The sequence below is a fragment of the Stegodyphus dumicola genome, chromosome X1 (genome assembly GCF_044657685.1).
Source record: "Stegodyphus dumicola isolate Sdum_Otavi_A_Nest chromosome X1, ASM4465768v1".
In the NCBI taxonomy this organism is placed as follows: domain Eukaryota; kingdom Metazoa; phylum Arthropoda; class Arachnida; order Araneae; family Eresidae; genus Stegodyphus; species Stegodyphus dumicola.
In genome coordinates, this window is record NC_140780.1 from 54,119,379 (window position 1) to 54,142,095 (window position 22,717).

Genomic DNA, 22,717 nt, shown 5'->3' on the forward strand with positions numbered 1-22,717 from the left:
TTTAAGCGCGCGGAATACATAATAGTAAAAAGAAGCCATTTTTTGCTTAACAGGGTGGCATGACTTGGCATGGGGTGGTAAACAAGCTGCAAAGGGTTTACGGTACACAGTGGTGCTAAAATCAGTTTCATTGCGGATTATAAGAATATCAAGGAAGGGGAGCGAATTGTTGGATTCAATTTCAAGAGTGAATTGCATGGCTGGATCAATTTAATTCATAATAGATAGAATCTCGGATAAATCCTATTTATAACCGTCAAAAAGTGCGAAAGTGTCGTCAACATACCGAATCCAAAGACGAAAAGATAGTTTATCAAATAATTTCATCTCAAAATAATGCATATAAATGTCAGCAAGTACCGGACTGAGAGGATTACCCATAGCCAATCCTTCAACTTGACGAAAATATGCATTTTGAAAAACAAAGTGGGTTTGACTTAGAGAAACTTTAGTAAGCAAAACCAACTCATTAATTTCAGTATGTGTGAAGTGAAATTCCCGAAGCCTAGTTTCAAGGCAATTTAGTGCTCCTTCGACCGGAACATTAGTAAACAGTGATTTGACATCAAATGAAACCATAATGGAACGAAGTGGAGAAATATTTTTAAATTTATCAATGACTACAACAGAATTTTTTACAGTGTGAATATTGTTAGCAAGTAGAGGAGAAAATCTGGAAACTAAATATTTGGCCAAAGGATATGAAGCAGTACCTATGTTGGAAACAATTGGTCGAAAAGGAATTCCGGTTTTGTGGACTTTTGGAAGAGCATAAAGCCTAGCGCAATTAGTAATAGGTGGAATAAGTGATTTCTTCAACTGAGTTGGAAGAATGTGGGAAGATTTAATAGCACTTTTAACTTTCGTGAGGTCCGAAGTTGAAGGATCTTTAGGGATCGAGCAGTATGGGCCTTCATTTATCAGTTTAGAGACTCCAGTAATACTCCAGTTTCTTTCTCCTGATGAGGAGGGACCTTTAGCTGCCCTCGAAATCGATTGAGTGTTTCACTATACTTACGCTAAATACAAGGTTGTTTTTACGATTTTGAGTTAAAACACTGTTAGATATTAAAATCAATGTATTTCATAAGGAACATTTTAAAGGCAGATTATATTGTAGTATATATAAAACTTTATATACAGTGGTTGAAAAAAAATATGAGAAAAACCTCGTAAAATGCATGTTTAAACTGAAATGTTTATTCTTGCAAAAGCTTTTGGTGGCGCTGATGTGTTTGTTCACTAACGCCACTTGTACAACATCCTCAATACTTTACAAGTGTCATTCGTTGTAGAGGATAGTGCTTTGTGCAGCTGTGAGTGTATAATGTTGGAGCTAAATAAATCGCGGACAAATGTTTAGGGTTCGTATGGTGGGTGCTTACGTAACCAAAGTAGCTAAAGTGTTTGGTGTTTCAAGAATCACATTTATCTAAGATTTTTAACTCACACAGGAAAACCCGAAAACCGCATTCTCTAAATTACAGCTCGGATGAAAATTTGTTTTGTGTAAGCATGTCAGACAATCACTGAAAACGATTGTGATGAAAAATAAGAGGTCTGCAGCAAAAGTGACTGCTGAACTGAATGGTAGAGCGAGCTGCAATTCAAAAGTCACTAATCCTTCATCAAAATTCCTGCAAGAGGAGAAAGTGGCGCCAAAGTCATAAAACCTGCACTCTGTAGAGCAATAGATGATTGTCATTTGGTCACATGATTCTTGCTTCACACTGTTTCCGACATCTGGGCGAGTTTACGTCTGGCGAACACTTATGATGGAGACTGTTTACTGCTGAGAGGGAAATATGGCGGGGGTTCAGTCACGGTTTGGGCAGCCAGATCGTGATATTCTATGGGAACGATCATTACTATGGAGAGTTACATTACTGCAAAGGATTACGTGACCATTTTGGCTGATCACTTTTGTCCCATTGTACAAATTTTGTTCACCAATGATGATGCCGTATTCCAAGACGACAGAGGCTTTTTCACATAGCTCACATTGTCCAGGACTCAGTTTCTAAGCATAAGGGCGAGCTTTCACATATACTACGCCCACCACATTCACCAGATATCAGTATTATTAAGACTTTATGGGTTATTTTGGGGACATATCTGCTCGAGCGCTAACCACCACCATCAACGTTAACTGGACTCGCAAAAGTTCTACAGGAAGAATGGTACAATATGAAGTTGCAAATCATACAAGACCTCTATTTATTCATTCTGAGAATACTGCAAACTATTATGAATGCCAATCGTTATCTTACATCGTATTAATCACAGAAATATGTTTTATTAGGTGTTTCCATATTTTTGTCCATCCCTGTATTGACTTACACTAGACATAGGGATTATTTTGACGTTCTCACTTCCATAAAAGCTTTTAGGAAGAAATATTCTGATGAATATTATTATGATTATTATTCTATAGGAGTCGAAAAGTGATACTGATCTTTTTAAATATGTAACTTCAGCTGGTGTTTTTCATGGCTATATTTAAGGATAAATTTTTAGAGAGGAAGATACATCATTTGGAGACGATGATGTTATTCAAAGAGATTAATATGGTAAGAAAACAATTAATATACATACATATATATATATATATATATATGTAATAATAAAATTCCATATTCAAAAAATTACACTTTAAATTCTAACTGCACTAATTCTTAACTAATTCTACACTAATTCTTAATCTACACTAATTCTTAACTTAAAATTCTAAATTACACTAAAAAATGTTCTTTTTCATTTTTAATGGCGACGGTCTCTTATTTGAAAGTACGTGAAATTAAATCTACAGCCCCGTAATCAAGTTGTTTTTTCCCGCCTTTTCTACACGTACAGTTATAGAATGTTCTGGAAATATTTAAAGCGAACTGGATTGGCTGACGTCATTTCTTGGAAGCTCTGCCTTTCCAGAGGCTATAAAAGGACTCGCAAAGGAATATCGGGGGCTTTTCTTTAATGTCACGATGCAGTAAACTTCATACGAAAAGTTATTAGTAATTCTTTTTATTTACTCCGGATATCTGATTTTGTAACTGCTATTTCTCATGAATAATAAAAAATGGATCATGTTTTTTTTTAAACTTATCGTCTGATAATTTAAGCTACGACTACATTTATGATTCTTCACCAATCTTTTATTCCGGACAGAAGCTGGTACATCACATATATATACAGTACAAAGTCCGGGATCCGGATTCGTTGGGACTTCAGCGATCCCGGATTTGGGATTTTTCCGGATATTAGATCATCAGTATCATCAAATAAATCTAGTAAGATGGTATATAGAAATTCTAAAATTAAAATTATGAAATCATGATTTATGAAATAATGAAGCATATATAATCTAAAGGGTATCAAGATTAACGATAAATAAAAGAGCTTAATATTTATATGTTTACTTATTAAATATTTCTTTCAAGTGTTTGTTTTTTGTGCTAATACTTTCTCTTTAATTCTATAGACAGACATAATTTCTTGTTCAGTTACTACGTTCCATTCTTAAAGTCCTGTAATTGCTATATCGAGAATTCCGACTAACTTGTCAATCAAAATTTTTTCGTTTTCATTAACTTCTCTGTCACTTTTTTCACTATCGATAGCGGTATTTTCTGGATCTAGAATCATACTACAGATATCGCAGTCCGTCAATTGATTGGTGATTGGGGCATTGTCATCGCGATGAATAACTTCTGTTAACTCTTCTTCCCTAAATGCTGCCAAGACCCACCAGCGGCCGAGCGGTAAAGTCGCTGAACACTGATAGTTCGGTCCGAGGTTCGAATCCCGCGAACGGATTGGCTGCATGGGTGTTTTCGTGGTTTTCCCCATGTGTAACGTGTATACGAGCCAGTTTCCCTTAGAAAGTCCTCCACGAAGGCATCCCTCCCCTTAGGCAGATAGCCCTAGTGAGCTTTGCCATAATTAAATACACACCGAACACACCCTAAATGCTGCCGCCCAGTGCGGCCATGCGAGCTCTGGCACCGGTTCTGGCTCTATGTAAATAAAAAATTAATTATTCTTAATTAAAACAGCACTAAATGTAATCTTTTGGCCTATGAGTATAATTAACAAAATATATTTTTAGCATATGGAAAGAAATTTTTGTTAAATCTTTCCTCGTCAACATATCTTAGCTCATTTAACGGATGTAATCGGATAATACTCTTTGTTATTCCGTTACTAATATAAAAAATGTTTAAGCATCGCTGCGTAAGTCATCACTCAAGTTGTCATGCGTTGATAAACATGCGGGGATAAAAGCAAAATCTAATAAATAATGATTGGCCAGCTTGGCGTCAAGGATGTAAAATATTAGTTGGTGTAAAATCAACGATGTTTCTATGTAGAATATTTCTGTTTGAGTTATATGCCAAGCAGATACGCAGGTACGAAGTCAAATTATTGATAACACAAGTTTATGCTAAAATGATTATTTCTTCAATAATGAGGTATTTTATTTAGTGCCGAAGTGAGATTAAGAATCGGAACTTTCCGCATGTTTTATTATTGCTTTATGCATTAGCATATAATTTTTAAAAAATTAAATGCTAACGCATAAAGCAAATCCTAAAAAAGAAAATGGTTGGTGGTGGCTTTGAGGTACGGATATTAGATCATTTCTGATATTGGACGTCCGGATCTCGGACTCTGTACTGTATATATATATATATATATATATATATATATAATATTTTGGCAGTCGGGCACATGAGTGAAGCTTTGCAATCCAAGGACGGCACAGAACTTAATTGTTTTTTTGATTCCACAACTTTATTCAATTCACAGGCATATTATCATTCTTTATTAAATAAATTAATTTCAATGCGTCATAGTATTCTAACAAAGAAAGGCAGAAGAGCAGCAGCGCAGATCTGAGCAGAAAGCGGTCTCTCTCTATGATGCAAAATGGCGTGAGTTCTCTAGTTCTCTATTTATAGAAGCGGTTACGTAATAGGCTGGAATGTTCTGGAAAGTACTGGTCTAGGGGAAAGATCCTGAATATGCAGAAAGCTAATTAAAGGTTGCTTGTTCGCATAGAGCAAAAGCGTCCTATATTTTATATTATATATATATATGTATTGTTTTTTACATAATTTCATATAATATTTATAAGAATAATATACATTAAATGAAAGTAAAAAGGTTAAGAATAAATAATAAATAGTGTAAAATAGATGGAATTTATGAAAATAGGGTGTTTCAGTTTCATACATGTCCTAATTTTAAGTATTTTTTATTTTAAGAGATTTGTTTTTGTTTATCAATGTCTCAAATGGTGATTTTAGATTTTAAGCTTTTTATTTTCAATAGAAAATTGAAATTTGTGTAAAAGGGACATATTTTGAGCAAAAAAACAGAAAAAAACAACTTATAAAATTTTGTCTTGGTATCATTTGTGACTGAGACCAAATGCTGATTAAAATGGCATGGAAATTCCAAAATTCAAAATTTTAATCTAAAGGCTTTAAAATGGGGTTGATTTTGTCTGCATGTCCTTGTTTTAGAGTATCCTGTTGTAGTGAACATATACTACTGTCAATATTTTCACTACTGAAAAATAAAAGGTGCTTTTTTTCAGACACCATTTGCGACTATCTATCAATTTCTTTCAAATAGAGATTCGGTTGCTGTGCACATAGTTTTAAACCTAACATATTTTACCTATTCAGTATAATAATATCTTAATTACCTGAAATATGGCATGATAGTATAAAAAAGGTTCACATTAAGTGTGCCGTCAAAAGTTAGGGTTCTTTTTATTCTTTTCCTGAGAGTTTGAAGACTTGTATAGAAATCTCTCTAATATTAAAGCATATATGGAAATCTCTCTAATATTAAAGCATGTATGTAATGCCATTTGAGAGAACTCAGAAGAAAATGAAGCAAACGTTTCACACAGCAGTCCCAAGGGTCCCCAACGTAGAAAAAAACGAGTTTTAATTAAATAAATGCAAAGGTCTTGTGGCGAGAAAAAGAAAAGATAGAAGAAATGTCATCATTAATAACAGCAAAAATATTACAGAATTAAAATGCAGAAGCTTACTAATTATCCTTTAAAATAAAAAACAGAATGGCACTATGTCTTAAACATCATTTGGGGATTTCTCCCATTTCGTATGATAAAAAAGCTAATGTCTTCCGTAAAAGTTACATGTAATACACGTGCAAGGAACATCAGGCACTTAAGTAAAAAAATAGAAATAATTGCTAGAGAGTCAAAAAATAAATTTTGTGACATTTGGTTTTGTTTTACAAGCATTAATTAGCTAAGTTAAAGGGAAAAGGCATTTGCTAATAAATTACAAATAACAGTGGGAAATACGTAGAAGAAAAACACAGACAAATAAAAGTTTCATAGTTTTACTATTAATGGAGTTAAGGGGTGTTGGAACCCCCAAATCTTCAAAACATTGTGATTTCACATTTTTGCATTTTCAAATTCTCTACACTTTTATCTTTCTAAAAATACCATTCATTAATCTCTATGAAAATTAGAACTGTAAAAAATCTAGTTTTAATTTGTCATCGACTGCTTTGATCAATGAGGATTTTTACATAAAAACGTGTTTTTCTCCAAACGTGATTTTTTTATACTCCATGTACCTTTTCTCAGGAACTACTGCTCACAGGTATCTAAACTTTTTATGGCTTATTGATTAGGCTTCCTAATATTTACCGAAATGAACTTTTTGTGATAGGAAAAAAACCGAAATTTTTTGTGTGAGAAGTGCTAAATTTGACTATGCCTAACAAAATATTCTGTAAATTACTCTAAAATTCAAAATGTTTCAAAAGATCATTTCAGTATAATCAAATAGGTATACTTTAAGTATACAAAAAATTTCAAGCGTGTATCTACAGCAGATTTTGAAAGAAGGTACATCGAAAATGGCCAGTTTAACATTGTCGGTATAGGGGTTGCTGATACCCCTTAAAAGTTTAATGAAGTAAATTTAATGAAGTAAAATATGATAAAATGAACAGAAAACATAATTTTTGGAAATATTTGAAAGCCATTTTGCGGAAGTGAAACAAGAGGTTGTCAAGTCGGTGCGCAGAGATCTCATATTGAAAAGCGGCACTAAGTCTGTCAACATTTTACATTCAGTGTTTTTGAAGAAACAAAAATATATGAACAAATATTGTATTAGAAGACAAAAATATATGAATATATATGTATATATATATATATTATCTTACTTTTATCTTTATATATATATATATATATATGTTAGAACTGTAAAAAATCTAGTTTTAATTTGTCATCGACTGCTTTGATCAATGAGGATTTTTACATAAAAACGTGTTTTTCTCCAAACGTGATTTTTTTATACTCGATGTACACACACAGACATATATATATATGTCTGTGTGTGTACATCGAGTATAAAAAAATGTAATATATGTGTAAGATAAAAAATATGAAAGCAAACTTCTAAATTTAATTTACTATAACCTCTTTTATTTTTTATTTCATTTGGGAACTTCATCTATCTGTCCTAAAAATAGTGCTGTAAGTCTAAACTGCATCATTCAAATTAATCATGCGATCTTACGTATGATTAATGCAGATGCCCCTTGACCAATCACCAAATTGCAAACCAAACCTAAAAACTGAAACTTTTCACTCCCTCCCTTCTTTCTATGAACTGATGCGTCACTTTTGTTTGTGCTTTCCTCTTCCCCAGATATCTTTCTGCAATCACGTGTGTGCTGCTATATTCTCTTCTATAGCAATAGTATCAAAATTGTAAATGTCCTTTAATAGGCACAAGTAGAGTGCCAAGTGAATTGTGACCACAAAAGGGAATTTAAATAAATAAAAGGAATTTAATCCGGCTCGACTGATTCTTCTTCAAAATGGATGGACGCTCTAAGCTTCAAGTATCTAAGCATAGTGCTTCCAAAATTTGTGCTATCATTATATATATATATAAAGGTACTAAAATATATTATGTTAAGGAAATATAAAAGTCACCTGCTGAACTGTTATAGGCAGGAGAAAATTAAATGAAACATGAGAAAATGGTCATGAAGTGTTTTTCGATCTTTTTTCTTTCTTCTCTTGCGTCATCTACAGAATAACTGGTCAAGTGACTAAGGTGCTCTTCAGCATTTCTGGGATCCTCCGATGAAATAATAATAATAATAAAACCCAGAACTTAGCGCTATATTCTCCGGGTCTTAACAATATAAAATTAGGAATACTGAAAAAAGAATAAGAACAAATCATAACAACTGAAGGAAAGAAAGTCATATTTTGCGACACCTTAAGTTTCAGCAGTCCTTGAAATCATCCGTCTGGGAGCAAACTGTAAATAATAAATGAAGTGATTTATGCGGAATCATAATTTGCATGTGTCTATTTATTTATGTTTTCATTCTATTTATTACTGATGTATACCATGATATTTATTTCTTGTCAGCATTTATAAGCACTATTAATCGATTTCACGCGCACTATTAGTAGGTTTCATGCAAAAAATTGTTTTTTCAGTACGTGATAACTTAATTTGAGCCCGAAAAGGTAAATGAAATTGAAGGATAAAATGCTGCCAAAATGAATGTGCCTTATATTTCAGTTATCCTAGATGCTAAGGTATACATTTTACAAAGCACTCTACTTATTACGGATTAAGTATATATCACCGATGAAGTGCAGAAAAAAGATTGAAAGGATTATACATTTTACAACAGCTAAATTTCACAGATTGAATTAAAGTATAATTTCTGTAACTTTAAACTGGAAACTGTAGACAATTTCAGCTTATTTCGCAAACTCAAATTCAACAATAACAGATATGTTAACATTTGTAAATAACATGTACGCAATAACTAGCAAAATTAAAATATAAACAAGTATTTAGTAACACTTTGAATTTGACAGTACTACCAGCACTACCAGCGCACATCTATTACTATAGGACTACACCTCTTTCACCAGACTTTAACACCAAATTTTTCTGATAAAGCTGCTTTTATGTTTGAGTGTTAATGTTTGAGCAGAAAAGGGTTGCTTGCTTTTCTCATCATCTACTCTGTGCTTTAAAATTTTAGTAGAACGTTGAAAAAGTGTGAAACAACTTTAAACAACAACAACTTGTAGAGACATTAGGTTATTTTGAAGCCGGAAAAGGGAAAAAATGAGCAGTGTCCTAGTCCGGACTTGACCTCGTACCTCTCGAATACGCGTCGAGTGTGCTGGCCATTACACCACGAAGGCATGCTAAGCAGGCGGGAGACAACTTATATACTCCTCTTTTAAAGGGCGACTGGGGACCAATTGCCAAATCCTGGTGGTGGAGAATCATCATCCATAACCTTTTTAGCTCGGGGGCCACTAGAGTGGCATTAAGTTATTTTTGAAGCAGAAGACATGAAAAATGTGCAGTGTCTTCGTCGGGACTCGAACCTCGGACCTCTCGAAGTACGCGCCGAGTGTGCTGGCCATTACACCACGAAAGGATGTTAAGAAGGCGGGAGAAACACCTTATAAACTTAATTTGGCACTAACGGGTTGAAGAACGCACAGATGATTTAATGGTATAAAAGTCTGATGTGGCTACCACATTCCGGCGTTACAAAAGTCGTACTGAAATGTATGTGGTGATCTGGAAAGACTCTCCTTATATTATTAAAACCGCTTTCATAAAATTATTGTTCTCCCTCATTTAAATAATACTCTCTTATTCTAAGAAATTCTGTAACTTGAAGTCATGTGTTTAAGAAACACAAACTCCCGACTGTCCCAAACAAGCAATAGACATTAAAAAATGCAAATGGATAAATATATTAATGTTTCAAAAAATTTTCATCAAAACAGAGTTACATTCAAAGGTTTAGAAATGATTTTACTTAAAATTAATTAAGAGTATCTGTTCGTAGTAAATATTAAACTTTCAAGTAAAGCTTAAGTAACCTTGCTGAAGTGCTTATTTATTTCTCACTTCTCTAAAAGAATATAAAGGAGAATAAATGTTCCGAAGGTAGAATAAAACCAATGAAGAGTGAGAAGATAGACAGAAATTTACGAGAAAACGCTGTTCGTTTTGCAAACCGGAAATTAATCTGATCCTGTTATGTACGATGCTTTTCTCTTATCATATTTTTTTTTCTTATCTAAAACTCTGGAATATCGCAGATCTGAAAGCAACGGAAGTAGTTAGTTTTGCATGATGAGATACAAACATAGGAATAAATGAAACACGCCAGTTAGATGCAGAACTGTAGTTTAAAAACTGGAAAAAGGTAAAGTTTTCAATGAATAGGCGAAATGAATTTATACAGCATATCGGCAAAAGTTACTATACGCCGTATTTTATTTTTCTCCTCATTCTGAAGCAACTTATGGTAAATATATGCGAATACGTATGTATGTACATGAAACTAACAATCTAATTTAATAAGCAAGGTTTAAAGCTACCCTAATTTGAAATGATTCAGCTCATGTAGTAGATTAGTATTAATGCCATAAGTTGCGTCAGTATTCTAATAATGCAATCATAATGGAATTAAAGCTTCCTTTTTATACGGAATTATGTCTGGTTCGAGCATAAAAGTGAAACTCTAATCTCAGTTTGAACGAAATCTTGGGAAAATGAACAAGTTGTTCTGATTTCATTTCTTTGATGCGAATCATGCAAGAAATACCTATAAATGTTCGAATTATTAATTTTCGTTACGACGAGGAACATTTTAAATCATGTATAATACTTGTAGTAAGTAGATATTAAAACTTGACGATTGAAAATTTTAAAATCAGATTAGACTTGGTGATCTTCAAAAAGATTTCTCAGCAGATAAAATTGGGTAATTTACTTATATATACAGCTGTAGCGTCGTTAGGTTTTTTAAACAGGAGACATGAAAAATATGCAGTGCCTTTGCTGGAATTTAAGCACAGGACCTCCCGTTTGCCAGCAATACGTGCTACAGAGTTACACCACGAACGCATGATGAAAGGAGGAAGAAAATACTTTGTAGAGACATTAGGTATTTTGGAAGCAGGAAAGATGAAAAATTAGCAAACGCCTTCGCCGGGAATTGAACTATAAACATCTGGAATACCGGCCCAGCGTGCAGAGCCACTGCACCATGAAGGCACGCTAGGAAGGCGTTAGAAATACCTTATAACTTTACACAGTGTCATAAACGTCTTGGATCATAAACGTCTTTCATCTTGAACAAATCGGTTCGCGAACAAATCACCAGAACAAAAAACAGCTTCAGTGACGAGTGTTATCTGGAATTCCATAATTTTCAAAGACATTTATTTTGAGGTAATCTGACACCCTTCAGTGTTTTCTAGACACGATATTGCAGTGCTTCTGTAGAGAAAAGTATGGCGAGGTTTTGTTGCAGGCAGGTATTTTACGGGCTTTGACGCTGAAAATACTTTGTTATCTCCGATATTGTGTCTCTAGATAAAGCCATAATCTGTGAAGTTAACATAAATACTAGGAGAAGGTGGTAAAGGACTATAAAAATGACCTGAAGAAAAGGTGTTTGGAGAATCTTTAGAAGCAGAACAAGAGGAGATTATGAAGGGAGTGTTTTCAAAACTATGGAAGAGAAGATGAGCCTAGTTCTTTGATCCTCGAAAGTTGTGCAAAATGTGAATTATGATATCAGCTTGGTAAGATGCAAAATTTGATTTAACGACACCACCCTGATGAAACAGAAGCAAGCTCTAGTAAATAATTTTCAGTGACAATGTCATGTCTCACTTTAAAAGTAGTATTTTAAAACATAAACAGCAATGAAATATTAAGTGAAGGGGAAAGAACTTGAAAGAATATGCTCAACGACAATTTACTGGTGTTTTATACAAAGGAATTTTTCATTGACACAACGACATATTTTCCTTTTCTCTTCGTTATAACTTTCCCTTTTATGCCATCTACCTCCTTCTTTCGAGTAAAGTAAAACTGAATTTTCGCCTGCTTTAGCATTCAGTTTTTCACTTCCTTGTACGAAGTAAAAAGGAAGTATTGTAATCGCGAAAATGTTCAGGCAACATAATCCATTTGAAAATATCCATTTTGACCGCTATCGAATGCAATTTAACGATGTTTTTGCGTGACGTCTGTACGTAAGGACAGAATATAAAGACTCTTTTCCTCCAAAAAAATTATAAAACTGCTTTAAAGTGAATTCTGAAGAAAATGTTTCGTGGCATTTGTACGTACGTATGTATGTACGTATCTCGCATAACTCAAAAACGATTAGCCTCAGAACGTTGAAAGCTTGTGTATAGGACTGCTATAACATGTAGATGTGCACATTGTATTTTGGTTGCAATCGGCCGCACCAAACGTATATAAATATATTTATATGTATATCCACTCTGTTACCTGCCTCAATGATCACATTTTCTTTACTCTTATTATGTTTATACGTAGCGTATTCGGAACCTAAGTACCGTTTCATTATAGCGCCGCCGCAGCGCTGTGGTAGGCGTTCCGCGCATGCGCACTAGTCTTTCTTGTTCACTGACTTTCAATTGTCGCCATTTTGGTTGCTCTATGTTCTGTTTTCAGTTTGCTGTGCATATTCAAAATGTTTAAGACAATTAGTTCTCCCGCTGACTGAGAGATTCGTGCCGTGATTAAATTTTTGAACGCGAGGAATGTTAAACCGGCCGAAATCTATCGTCAAGTGACAAAAGTTTACGGTGAATACTCGATAAGTGATGGAATGGTGAGAAAGTGGGTAAGAATGTTTAATGCAGGTCGAACAAATGTCCGCGCCGAGACTCGGAGTTGTCGGCCTTCTGTTGTCACCGATGATTTGGTAAGGAAAGTTGATGAAGCAATTCATGAGAACAGACGCTTCACAATGACAACTCTTTCAGAGGCATTTCCACAAATTTCACGTACTGTTTTGTTCGAAATTTTGTCTGACCGCTTGAATTATCGCAAACTGTGTTCCCGATGGGTTCCAAAAATGCTCACTGATGTTCACAAAACAAAGCGACTTGGTAGTGCCCTGACATTTCTCACGCGGTACAGTGATCAGGGAGAAAACTTTTTAAACCAAATTGTGACAGGTGATGAAACTTGGGTGTGTCATTTAACACCAGAATCGAAACAACAATCGATGGAGTGGAGACACACTCATTCTCCGAAAAAACAAAAGTTCAAAGTGACAATGTCATCACAAAAAATCATGTGCACTGTCTTCTGGGATAGGAAAGGCGTTTTGCTTACTGAATTTCTTCCCAGAGGTGAAACCATTAATGCGGCACGATATTATGAGACTTTAACAAAACTAAGGCGTGCCATTCAAAACAAACGAAGAGGAATGCTCAGTAAAGGAATTGTGTTGCTCCATGACAATGCTCGGCCCCATACTGCTGGTGTCACTCAATCGTTAATTCGACAGTTTCGTTGGGAGCAGTTCGATCACCCGCCGTACAGCCCGGACTTGGCGCCGTCCGACTATCACTTGTTCCTGCACATGAAGCGCGAGCTTGCTGGCAAGCGCTTTGGATCTGACGATGACACGAAAAATGCTGTGGAGTCGTGGTTATCGAAACTGGCGGGAAGTTTCTTTGACGATGGTATACAAAAGCTGGTCACCCGCTATGACAAGTGTTTGATCATTGGCGGAAACTATGTTGAAAAATAGTTTAAGACATGTATTTTCATGTAAAAATAAAATTGGATTCGAAAAAATTGTTTTACTATTTTTTTTTCCCCCAAAACGGTACTATACGCCTCGTAAATTGTGCATTTTTTGCTTTAAAAATGATTGAATTATGTTGTTCTTATCTTACGGTTAAGGTTTTTATGCCTTTAGTAAATCTGCAAGCAATATTTGTACAATTATCAAAAATTTAAAAGCTGTTTAAGTGCAGTTAAGCCTAATTATTAAATAACATGGTGGACATATTTGTTTACATTTGAAACAGCGGAATATTAGATTTGTTGCCAATCTAGCGAGACTAAGTTTCGCAACAACAAAGATAACGTCTTTATTTATTATTGCGAATTAAATCATGCTTAATCCTTTCTGGATTTTTTTTCGAGGAAATGTTTAAGATTTACTTCGTAATTTTTAAAAAAGATATTTTGAGCTTTTATGTATTTTTGCCTTGTCGCGAAGTGAGAACTGAATTAATTGAATGAGAAATACTAAATCGTCTGTGAAAAACTGTTTCCTTTTTGTTTTGTTTGCTTATTTTCTTTTATACATCTTTCTAGATTTATTATAGTATTTGAATAGAACATGAGGCAACGCTTAGCTAATGATACAAATTTTGTACATTCTGAGTTTTAATATGAACGAAATATAACGCTGTTAAGGGAACCTAGCGCCAGAGTGTCGCTATGGTTAACAAATATAGTGAATTTTAAAGTGGCATTTATTCTATTGTGGTAAATGCGCTATCGACAAAGCAGATTTAATTCAATCTAATAAGTTTAAATAAAATGCAAGAAAAATGCGTATAATTTAATATTCCGTATAAGGAAGTCATGTGGTGTACACATCACATTTTATAAATTAAATGTAATGATTCCCATTAGTGTGCATGAAGTTGTGCACAAAATTCCGTTGTAAATTTTAAATAAACACCTATGATCCAAAAACGGATTAACCTATTTTATACTAATTTCTATGGGAATAATAGGTTCGGTTTACGAACGTTTCTGATGACGAAAAGCCTTCAGGAAAGAATTCCTTCAAGAATTAAGCGCGTAAATGGAGGTTTCGCTATATATTCGTAAGCTGTCCATTTTGCAGCTTTCATGTATATAGGTATATATGAAAATAAATTTAAATAAAATTTTTGAAATTCCTGGCATACTAGTTAAATCTGCTTAGTTTCAACAACAATTAACTAAACGGTGACAATATTTTTATTAACTGTAATTCTTTCTATAAAGAAACAAACTGCATAATGAGAAACGAAAAATTATGCATGAAAAAAGAATAAAAATATAAAATTAATAAAATGTGATAAAATCGAAGCGAAACCAAAAAGATCAATATAATTTAAAACTGGTACAAAGATAATTGGTAATATGGCAAACTGATGATAGGAAAAGGAATAAAGTTTGATTCAACCTGGGATAGACGTGGATTCAAGGGAATAGACGTGGATTAATAAAGTGTTTCAGCCGTTTTTTTCTGACTAGGTTGAATCAAACTTTAGTTATTCTTTTTATTCCTACTATTAGTTTATCATATTATTAATTATTCTTTAACTAATTTTAAATTACTTTGACATTATTGGTTCCATTTTGATTTTATTAAAATTTTCATTCCTTTTTTATTTTATTCTTTATTCTATGCATATAATTACTGCTTATTAACTTCTTTGTTTCTTCAAATTAAAAAAATCATATATATATATACATATATATATATTTTTTTAGTTGTGGGAAAGATGTTGCAACATTCCTTTATAAACAATAATATCGTCGCCTAGACGGTATAGTTGTTAGGGAAGCCTAATAAGGTACCGAAAGGCCCGGGTCCGAATCCCGGAGAAGACATGGATGTTTGTAAATGTATAGTGTCGGTGTGGCATGGCGGCACTCTAAATATGCGCGAGACGAAACTCGTCTCGTGTGGATTGGTGGAAGGGGAGAGGGGTGGGAGCCCCCGGATCCCTCCCCGGGATGCTCTCCCTCAAAACTGGGGGTGGAAAATAGAAGTTCAATTTCTCTTCGGAGTAGGCTCTGGCAACCATTGTTCCATATAACATGGACAAGACGACAATAACAACATATACAAGCATTAATAACACATCTCTTTGGCTGAAATTTATATTTAACATTTAAAAATAGTTGTATACTGTATGTATTCTTTTATCGTTAACAGTTCAGAAGATATTAGGTTTAAAACTTTTATAAGATAAAAGTGCCACGAGAAAAATGCAGATTTTCCTTTATAGTTGATTACGTATTATGTCTATAAACATTCGACTATATTTATAAAGAATCGAAAGTTGAAGAAAACAACATTTTTCCTTTTTATCTTCAATATACAATCCTTGTATTGACTATACAATGCTTGGCAAGTCCATACAGCTCTTTGATTCCTTCATATAATACATATTTTGGAATAATCGTTTAAATTTCTGTTTATGATTTTCTCAAGTTCTTTAATTGTATTAAAATAATGTCTTCTGATGTTAAATGTCACGTAACGGAAAGGTAAATATTCTGGTGATGCCAAATCTGTCGCATAAGAGAGGAAGTGAACACTAGAAAGTTAGAAACTTCTTGATGAGAATATAATTGTGTCAAGGTGTAATGTCGTAAAACAGGAACCAGTTAATCGATTGAAATTTTCCTGTTTAACATGGGCAGTTATTTACAAATTTCTGCCCATTATGTCTGTATGAAATAGGCAGTTCATCATCTGTCTCGTACGAACAAACCGCTTGTGAATTATCCATTGTTTATCATAACATTTACAAACATAATTCTTAACTGGCGATTTCTGAAATCTACGTTTTTCTAGCTGCGAGACAACTTTATGAACAGAAAGGATTGCTAATTTGTCTCAGGATCGTAAAGAAAGCACAACGCTTCATCTCCAGACGCAATTTGCTTAAAATATTTTCTTATTTTTCCCACTTTATAGCAGAACATTATTACTAGTCTTGGCTCAGCTCTCGAATCTAGGACAGCAGTTGTTCTCGTCATGAAAGCAAACTGTGACTGCGTGGGTAAATTAAGTCTGAAAATACCTTCAAATTTTAATTATAACAACGAGTTCTGTACAATTGGAATATATATAAGGTATTTCTGCCGGCGTCTTGGCATGACTTCGTGGCGTGGTGGTCTGCACGCTGGGAGCGTATTCCAGAGTCCGAGGTTCGATTCCCATCAAAGGCGTTGCTCATTTTTCATCACTCCTGCTCTTTAGAAAATAACCTAATGTCTCTACATATATAGTTACATATAGCATTATATATGGAATTATAATATTACCCATATCCATATCCTCATCTGTGGTATTGTAACAGCCAGTCCTATCTTAAGCTCTTGAGACTTTTTCTGCACTTAGTTTAGGGCTGTCACAGAGCTAAGTGCATTATGTATGGGGGATCTTAACAGGAACGACTGGATGCATAGAAAATTCTATCCATAAGCGGATAGTATAATAAGTGGAGATGTCATAGTAATAAATGCCGTCAACTATTATTTGGCAGATTTACTGGAAAAGTGTTAAAATAGTTATAAAACGTTGTGAAGTCACTGGATATGTTAGCTGTGTCAAAGCATGTCAAGAATACCTCAATAACAGAAGGGAGTTTCAATAGTTCAGAAGTAACAGCATTGGTTCTTTCAAAAAACTGAATGTTTTTACAATGAAATTCCTGTCAATTTGCAAACGTGAATGGGATTTCTAGCAAATGTGAGTGATTGAATTATTTTTCAAAAATTGAAGCTTTCGCAAACTGATTTACATCGACGGAGCTTATGGGTCGAAGTTATATCTTGAGTAGGAATTTTAAGAAAATTCATTCGCCTTCAAATTTGTAATCGGGTCTATAAACTTAAAATTAAATCTTCCATTTTGCTGTAGCTTAAAATACACTGAAATTAATTCCGTGGAGCCATGGACAGCAATAGTGACAGAAGCTTTCAGTGTATATATATAGAGCTTGGTAAATGCTTTTTTAAATTAAAAAAAACCTCAATATATAAATAAATATACATATTTTTTGTTTATTCAAAAAACTTGTATTTAGTTAATAGTACTGTACTATATGAATAAAACAATGCATGAATTCAGTCCTGCGTTATTAGTGGTCCCAGAAGTTTCATCTTCTTCCTCTCTGACTATTTGTAAATATCCTGTGACTACTTCTAGAGAATATGGACTAATGGTTTTATTTTTGCTGTCTTCCTCCAATGAAAATTTCGATCTTTCAATAATGATAAAGCGTATTTGTTTGTAGATGTTTACACCAAAGCTAGCCATTAACCAAAGAGGAGAGATGCCTTAGTGAAATCCTTTCTAAGGAAAATTAACTTCTATTCATACTAAATAAAGCGGTTACGTTAAGTTATCTTAATGTAACAAAGCACACCAGAGATATCTGCTTAAGGGAAAGGATGCCTTCGTGCTTTCGTGGAGGACAGTTTAAGAAAACCTGGTTTGCATTCACGTTACACAGAGCGAAAACCGTTAAGAGCTGCCATGCGAATTAACCGTTAAACCAGCCATTCAGCTGAACAATCTGTTTGCCTGAATTGGTAGTCGGGATACGGACCAGAAAAACATGAAAACACTCATTCACCTTCAGGATTTGAATCTGAATTTACTTTTCAGAGTTTTGAAGTCCATTATAAACAACCCCCTTAAAATAAAAGTTGGTTTAATCAATTACTATTGACAATACAAATTATTTCATCGATAAGGAGTGGAAATGAATCATTCTGAAAGCATGCATTTTACATTTGTGGCTTCCCCAACAGTTCATACATCATTTTGATTTATTTCTCAATAGTTCTTGTTTCTATGGAAATGTTGTATGTTCTCAGTGTTTTTTTATTTTCTTCTTTTTGTTTAATTTCGCTTTTTTGTTTTTTAAGAAAAGGGACCATCTTTTCCAAAATAACGCTCATCAAATTCCACAAAATCTATTCTTCGTATGAATTTACCTTGACTTTGAAGTACAAATTAATGATAACTGCATTTTACCTCAACAACCATTTCTTTAATGCTATCTTCATTTATTGATTTCTTTTAAATTATATCAACCAATAATGTTAAAAGGTATTTCTCCCGCCTTCTTAGCATGCCTTCGTGGTGTATTGGTCAGCACGCTCGACGTGAATTCGAGAGGTCCATGGTTCGAGTCCCGGCGAGGGCATTGCTTATTTTTCATGTCTCCTGCTTCAAAATAACCTAATCTCTCTACAATGTGTCTAAATGTTTTGTTTCTTCTTTGCCAGAGTAACAATACAGTTTTCTCAGAAATACTGTTCAATCTCAGTGCGATATGATATCATTCGTGCGCTGTGTATGAAAGACTCAAGAAGCTATTTTTTGTCTAAATAAAATATTTTGGAAAGTTTGAAATTCCTACAACAGGGAAGAAATTGTTTCTGATAGCAGCTGCTATTAAGCTGAAATATTTTTATTGGCAGAGGAACCCTCTAACTTTGAACTACCTTTGAAACCTACTCTTTTGTCGTTCTGCCTTTTGAAAGTCACAATTCGTTAAATGAAGTTTGCTTTCTGGTGGGTTAAATAATAATAAGATTTTGAAACATATGCTTTATTTTAACAACAGTGTCACTGAAGGGGCAAAACATGTGCGATATTTTTAATTCACTTGTTTTGATCTTTTGTTGTCTGACAGTATGTACTTTAATTAAATCTCTATGTTTATATTTCTGAAAATTACCCATCACAAATTATATAAATGTACTAAGTCTTATAGTTTAAGATGTTTTGCGCTTTTGCCTTCAATTTTATTAACATTTGCTTATTTATTGTTTCATAGGAAAGTTGTATGTAAAACTAAATATAAATGTAAAACAAATACGATTTTATAATTTGTTTGATTGTTAATTATGCGATTTATAACAATGTTAATTATGCGATTTATATTTTAACATATGCGATTTTATAATTTGTTTGAATGCTAATTATACAGCTTATTTCTGTTTGAATGAAATATTCTTCAAGGCCTAATTTTAACAGTAGAGTACAATTATGTATTACGTGTCACAATTAGATGTTACTTAAACATCGTACAAAAAAGCAGTGGATCACAAGTTAGATCCCGTTTTCAATTTTTCCTCTTTTTAAATGCAGTTTTATTTCGTTCCCCTTATTTCTTTTTATACGGCTTGATTTGCCTATACGCTTTGTCAGACTTGAAACGGAAATTTGTTTTACAGTTTCTCTCTTAAAAATGATCATGAAATGCTTCTTACTGCATTTCCGCAAAATTTTATTTCAAAAGCCGCTGTAGAAATTATGTAGTATTTGTTTCAACGATGTAATAAATCTCAAAAATTACAAATTTATAATTTATCGATCATTAATTTTCGTCTAATACTTTACTTTTGTCTCATTTTCACTCACAAGTCTTATATTCCTATCGCTTTTGAAGATTTATCATGGATTCTATTTTATTTCATTATGAATGCTTAAAACACTCTTAAAAATTCGAATTTTCCAAGCAACAATTAAAAATTTCGCTTAACATTATTTTTCTCTCTACTTTTTTGTTTTGAAAGCTAACAATTATCAAATGTTATACTACCTGAAATTGATTGCTATTTTGAATTACATGTAGCTGTTATGAAATAAATATCGCTAGATTATTTTTAAAACTAGATTTGCGGGCTTTGTATTTCTATCTATGATTTTCAGATTAAACATTTTACTATCTTACCTCTTTTTTTAATTTTCTTTATCTGGGGAAAACTAAGATTTTCTTTTCTGGGGGGGGGATTATCAATATAAATTTATTTGCTACTTCTGAATTCTTTTGTTGGACTTAAGTATATTTTAAAGCAAATTTAAATGTTAGCCTATATTTTGACAATTAAAGCATTTTAATATTACACTCAATATCAGATCGTAAATAAATGGTTGAAAACAAACGTGTTAAAAATTCCTATTCGAGCTACGAGAAACATATTTGTTTATTATGTTTGCAGTGTAATACCTTTAGATTTTACAGGGGATAAAGAAGTACATTTTATCACGCGAAATCACGTTTTGTTCTATATTCCAGTTACGTAGAAATAGAAGAAAATACCAGTTATAATAAAATACGAATAGGAGATAAAATTTAAAATGCGGTTTGAAAATAAATAAAAATATTTTGTGAGATCTGTAAACGCACTCTGATCATGGCGAAATCTGAAAAGAATAAACGTATCATTGGAAAGGTGAAATGAAAACAGATAATGTATAAATGGAGCTTTGAATAACCATATTAAAATTTCTTGGCCTTATTAAAATAGTTCTAACATATAAAACATACGCACAGATATATACAAAAATGTTTGTATAGTAAATGATTATATTTTCGAAGAAGTTACTTGAATTTTTATAGTTCTAGTTTACATATTAATTGAGACTTAGAGATTTAAAGCAGAATATTAAACTCTAACGTCTAAATGAAATGTTGTTGCTTTATTTTGATCACTGGATTTTAATTTGTAGAACGGCTAAAAACGAAGCTTTAATGAAGTAAAGTATAATAATCATTAGAATTATATTATAACCTTGATTACATCGAATAAAATCCTACATATTTCCTGAATTTAATTCTTAATGTGATAATAATTTTTGAAATGTGTCTGGATGAGTTCATATTTTGAGCAGAATTTTAAAGTTACGATCAAGCAAGTATTTTGTACCTTTGTTTGTAATGCTATTAATTTGTGGCCAAACCGTTATATCTTTTGACAATACCATTACAATAAAATCATGAATATAACAATAGAAACGTATGCATTTAAAACATACATTAAGATTTAAAATTCTATGCAATGAAAGCAAGTACGTATAGATTTCCTTTACAGAATTTGCGATTTTTGAAATCAAAACAATGTTTATTTTAGGGCTTTTTCATAAATTTGTATTCCAACATATAGTGTGATTGAGGTTTTCTTTATCTGAAGTTTCTTGTATAGTTGTGGTAAATATTAGTATGATAGAAATGTTGTGCGGTTTATAAACACATACCTGCCTGAATATCTAAAGGTAATGTACAAGCCGTTTAATACCGAGTTTGAGTAATACTTAGCTGTAGAACAATCGTGCTGCGAGAGTGCTTTTTTTCTATTGTTTAATTATAAACTCTCACGGAGAAATCTTATAGTTCATGACAATTTTTTACTTGCTAAAATTTCATACTGCATAAGGAACCTAGAGCTTAATCTTATTCATATTTTATGCTTTTAACATTTTATAATATTGGCAAGTAATAAATAAATTATTACATTTATTCTGTTTAATAAATATTTAGTTTGCATATACTATACAACGATCTCGGAGATTGCACTGTGATGAAAGTGATTATTATTCAGATAATTTTGACTAGTGTGGTTAAGGCTAGGTATCAGAAAATTCAGACAATTTATGTTAGAAAGCACTCCACAAAGACATTTTAACATAGCCAAATTGCTTTCTAGTGTTTCGCTATTTTCAACCATTGAAACAACTGAAAGTTGTGCATAAATGGAAATTTGCAAGCAGAGATTACAAACTTGATTTAATTTTATTATGTTTAAACTATACATTTTGTAACTTTAAAACACGGAAATATCTTTAAGACGTTTCGAGATTAGAAACATTGGAAGTATTACTAAATCTTAAGAGTATATTCAGGTTAACGTAAGAGTTAAATATGTAATTTCTCGAGTCATTCTAAGACCTTTTTAACTTAGATCTGCTAAGACATATATTGAAAATAGATAAACATAAAAAACTATTTGATATCTCAGGAAAATTGTAATAATGCAACATTTAAAGCGATCTGCTTTTAAATGACTCTTAAATCTCAACAGCAGCTAATGCTTAGTATTCACATACACTGAAGCTAAATTTAGAACGCTTTCCTTATGTCTGCTTTAAATTTTAAAGTATTTAAAATAGTTTGTTTAGTTGAAGAGAGAAATTACCTTTCGGCATTGGTTAAAATGCTGTAAGAAGAAGCATCGAATGCCGCCGTATATTATCGACTGGAAATAAGATCCAATTC

General features: G+C 32.9%; 1 non-coding gene across 1 annotated transcript; it reads left to right on the forward strand.

The window, feature by feature from the left end:
* The first annotated feature begins 18,786 nt into the window (after positions 1-18,786).
* TRNAS-UGA (transfer RNA serine (anticodon UGA)) lies at positions 18,787-18,859 on the forward strand. The gene has a single exon. It is a non-coding gene; the product is annotated as a tRNA-Ser (tRNA).
* Positions 18,860-22,717: the final 3,858 nt, after the last annotated feature.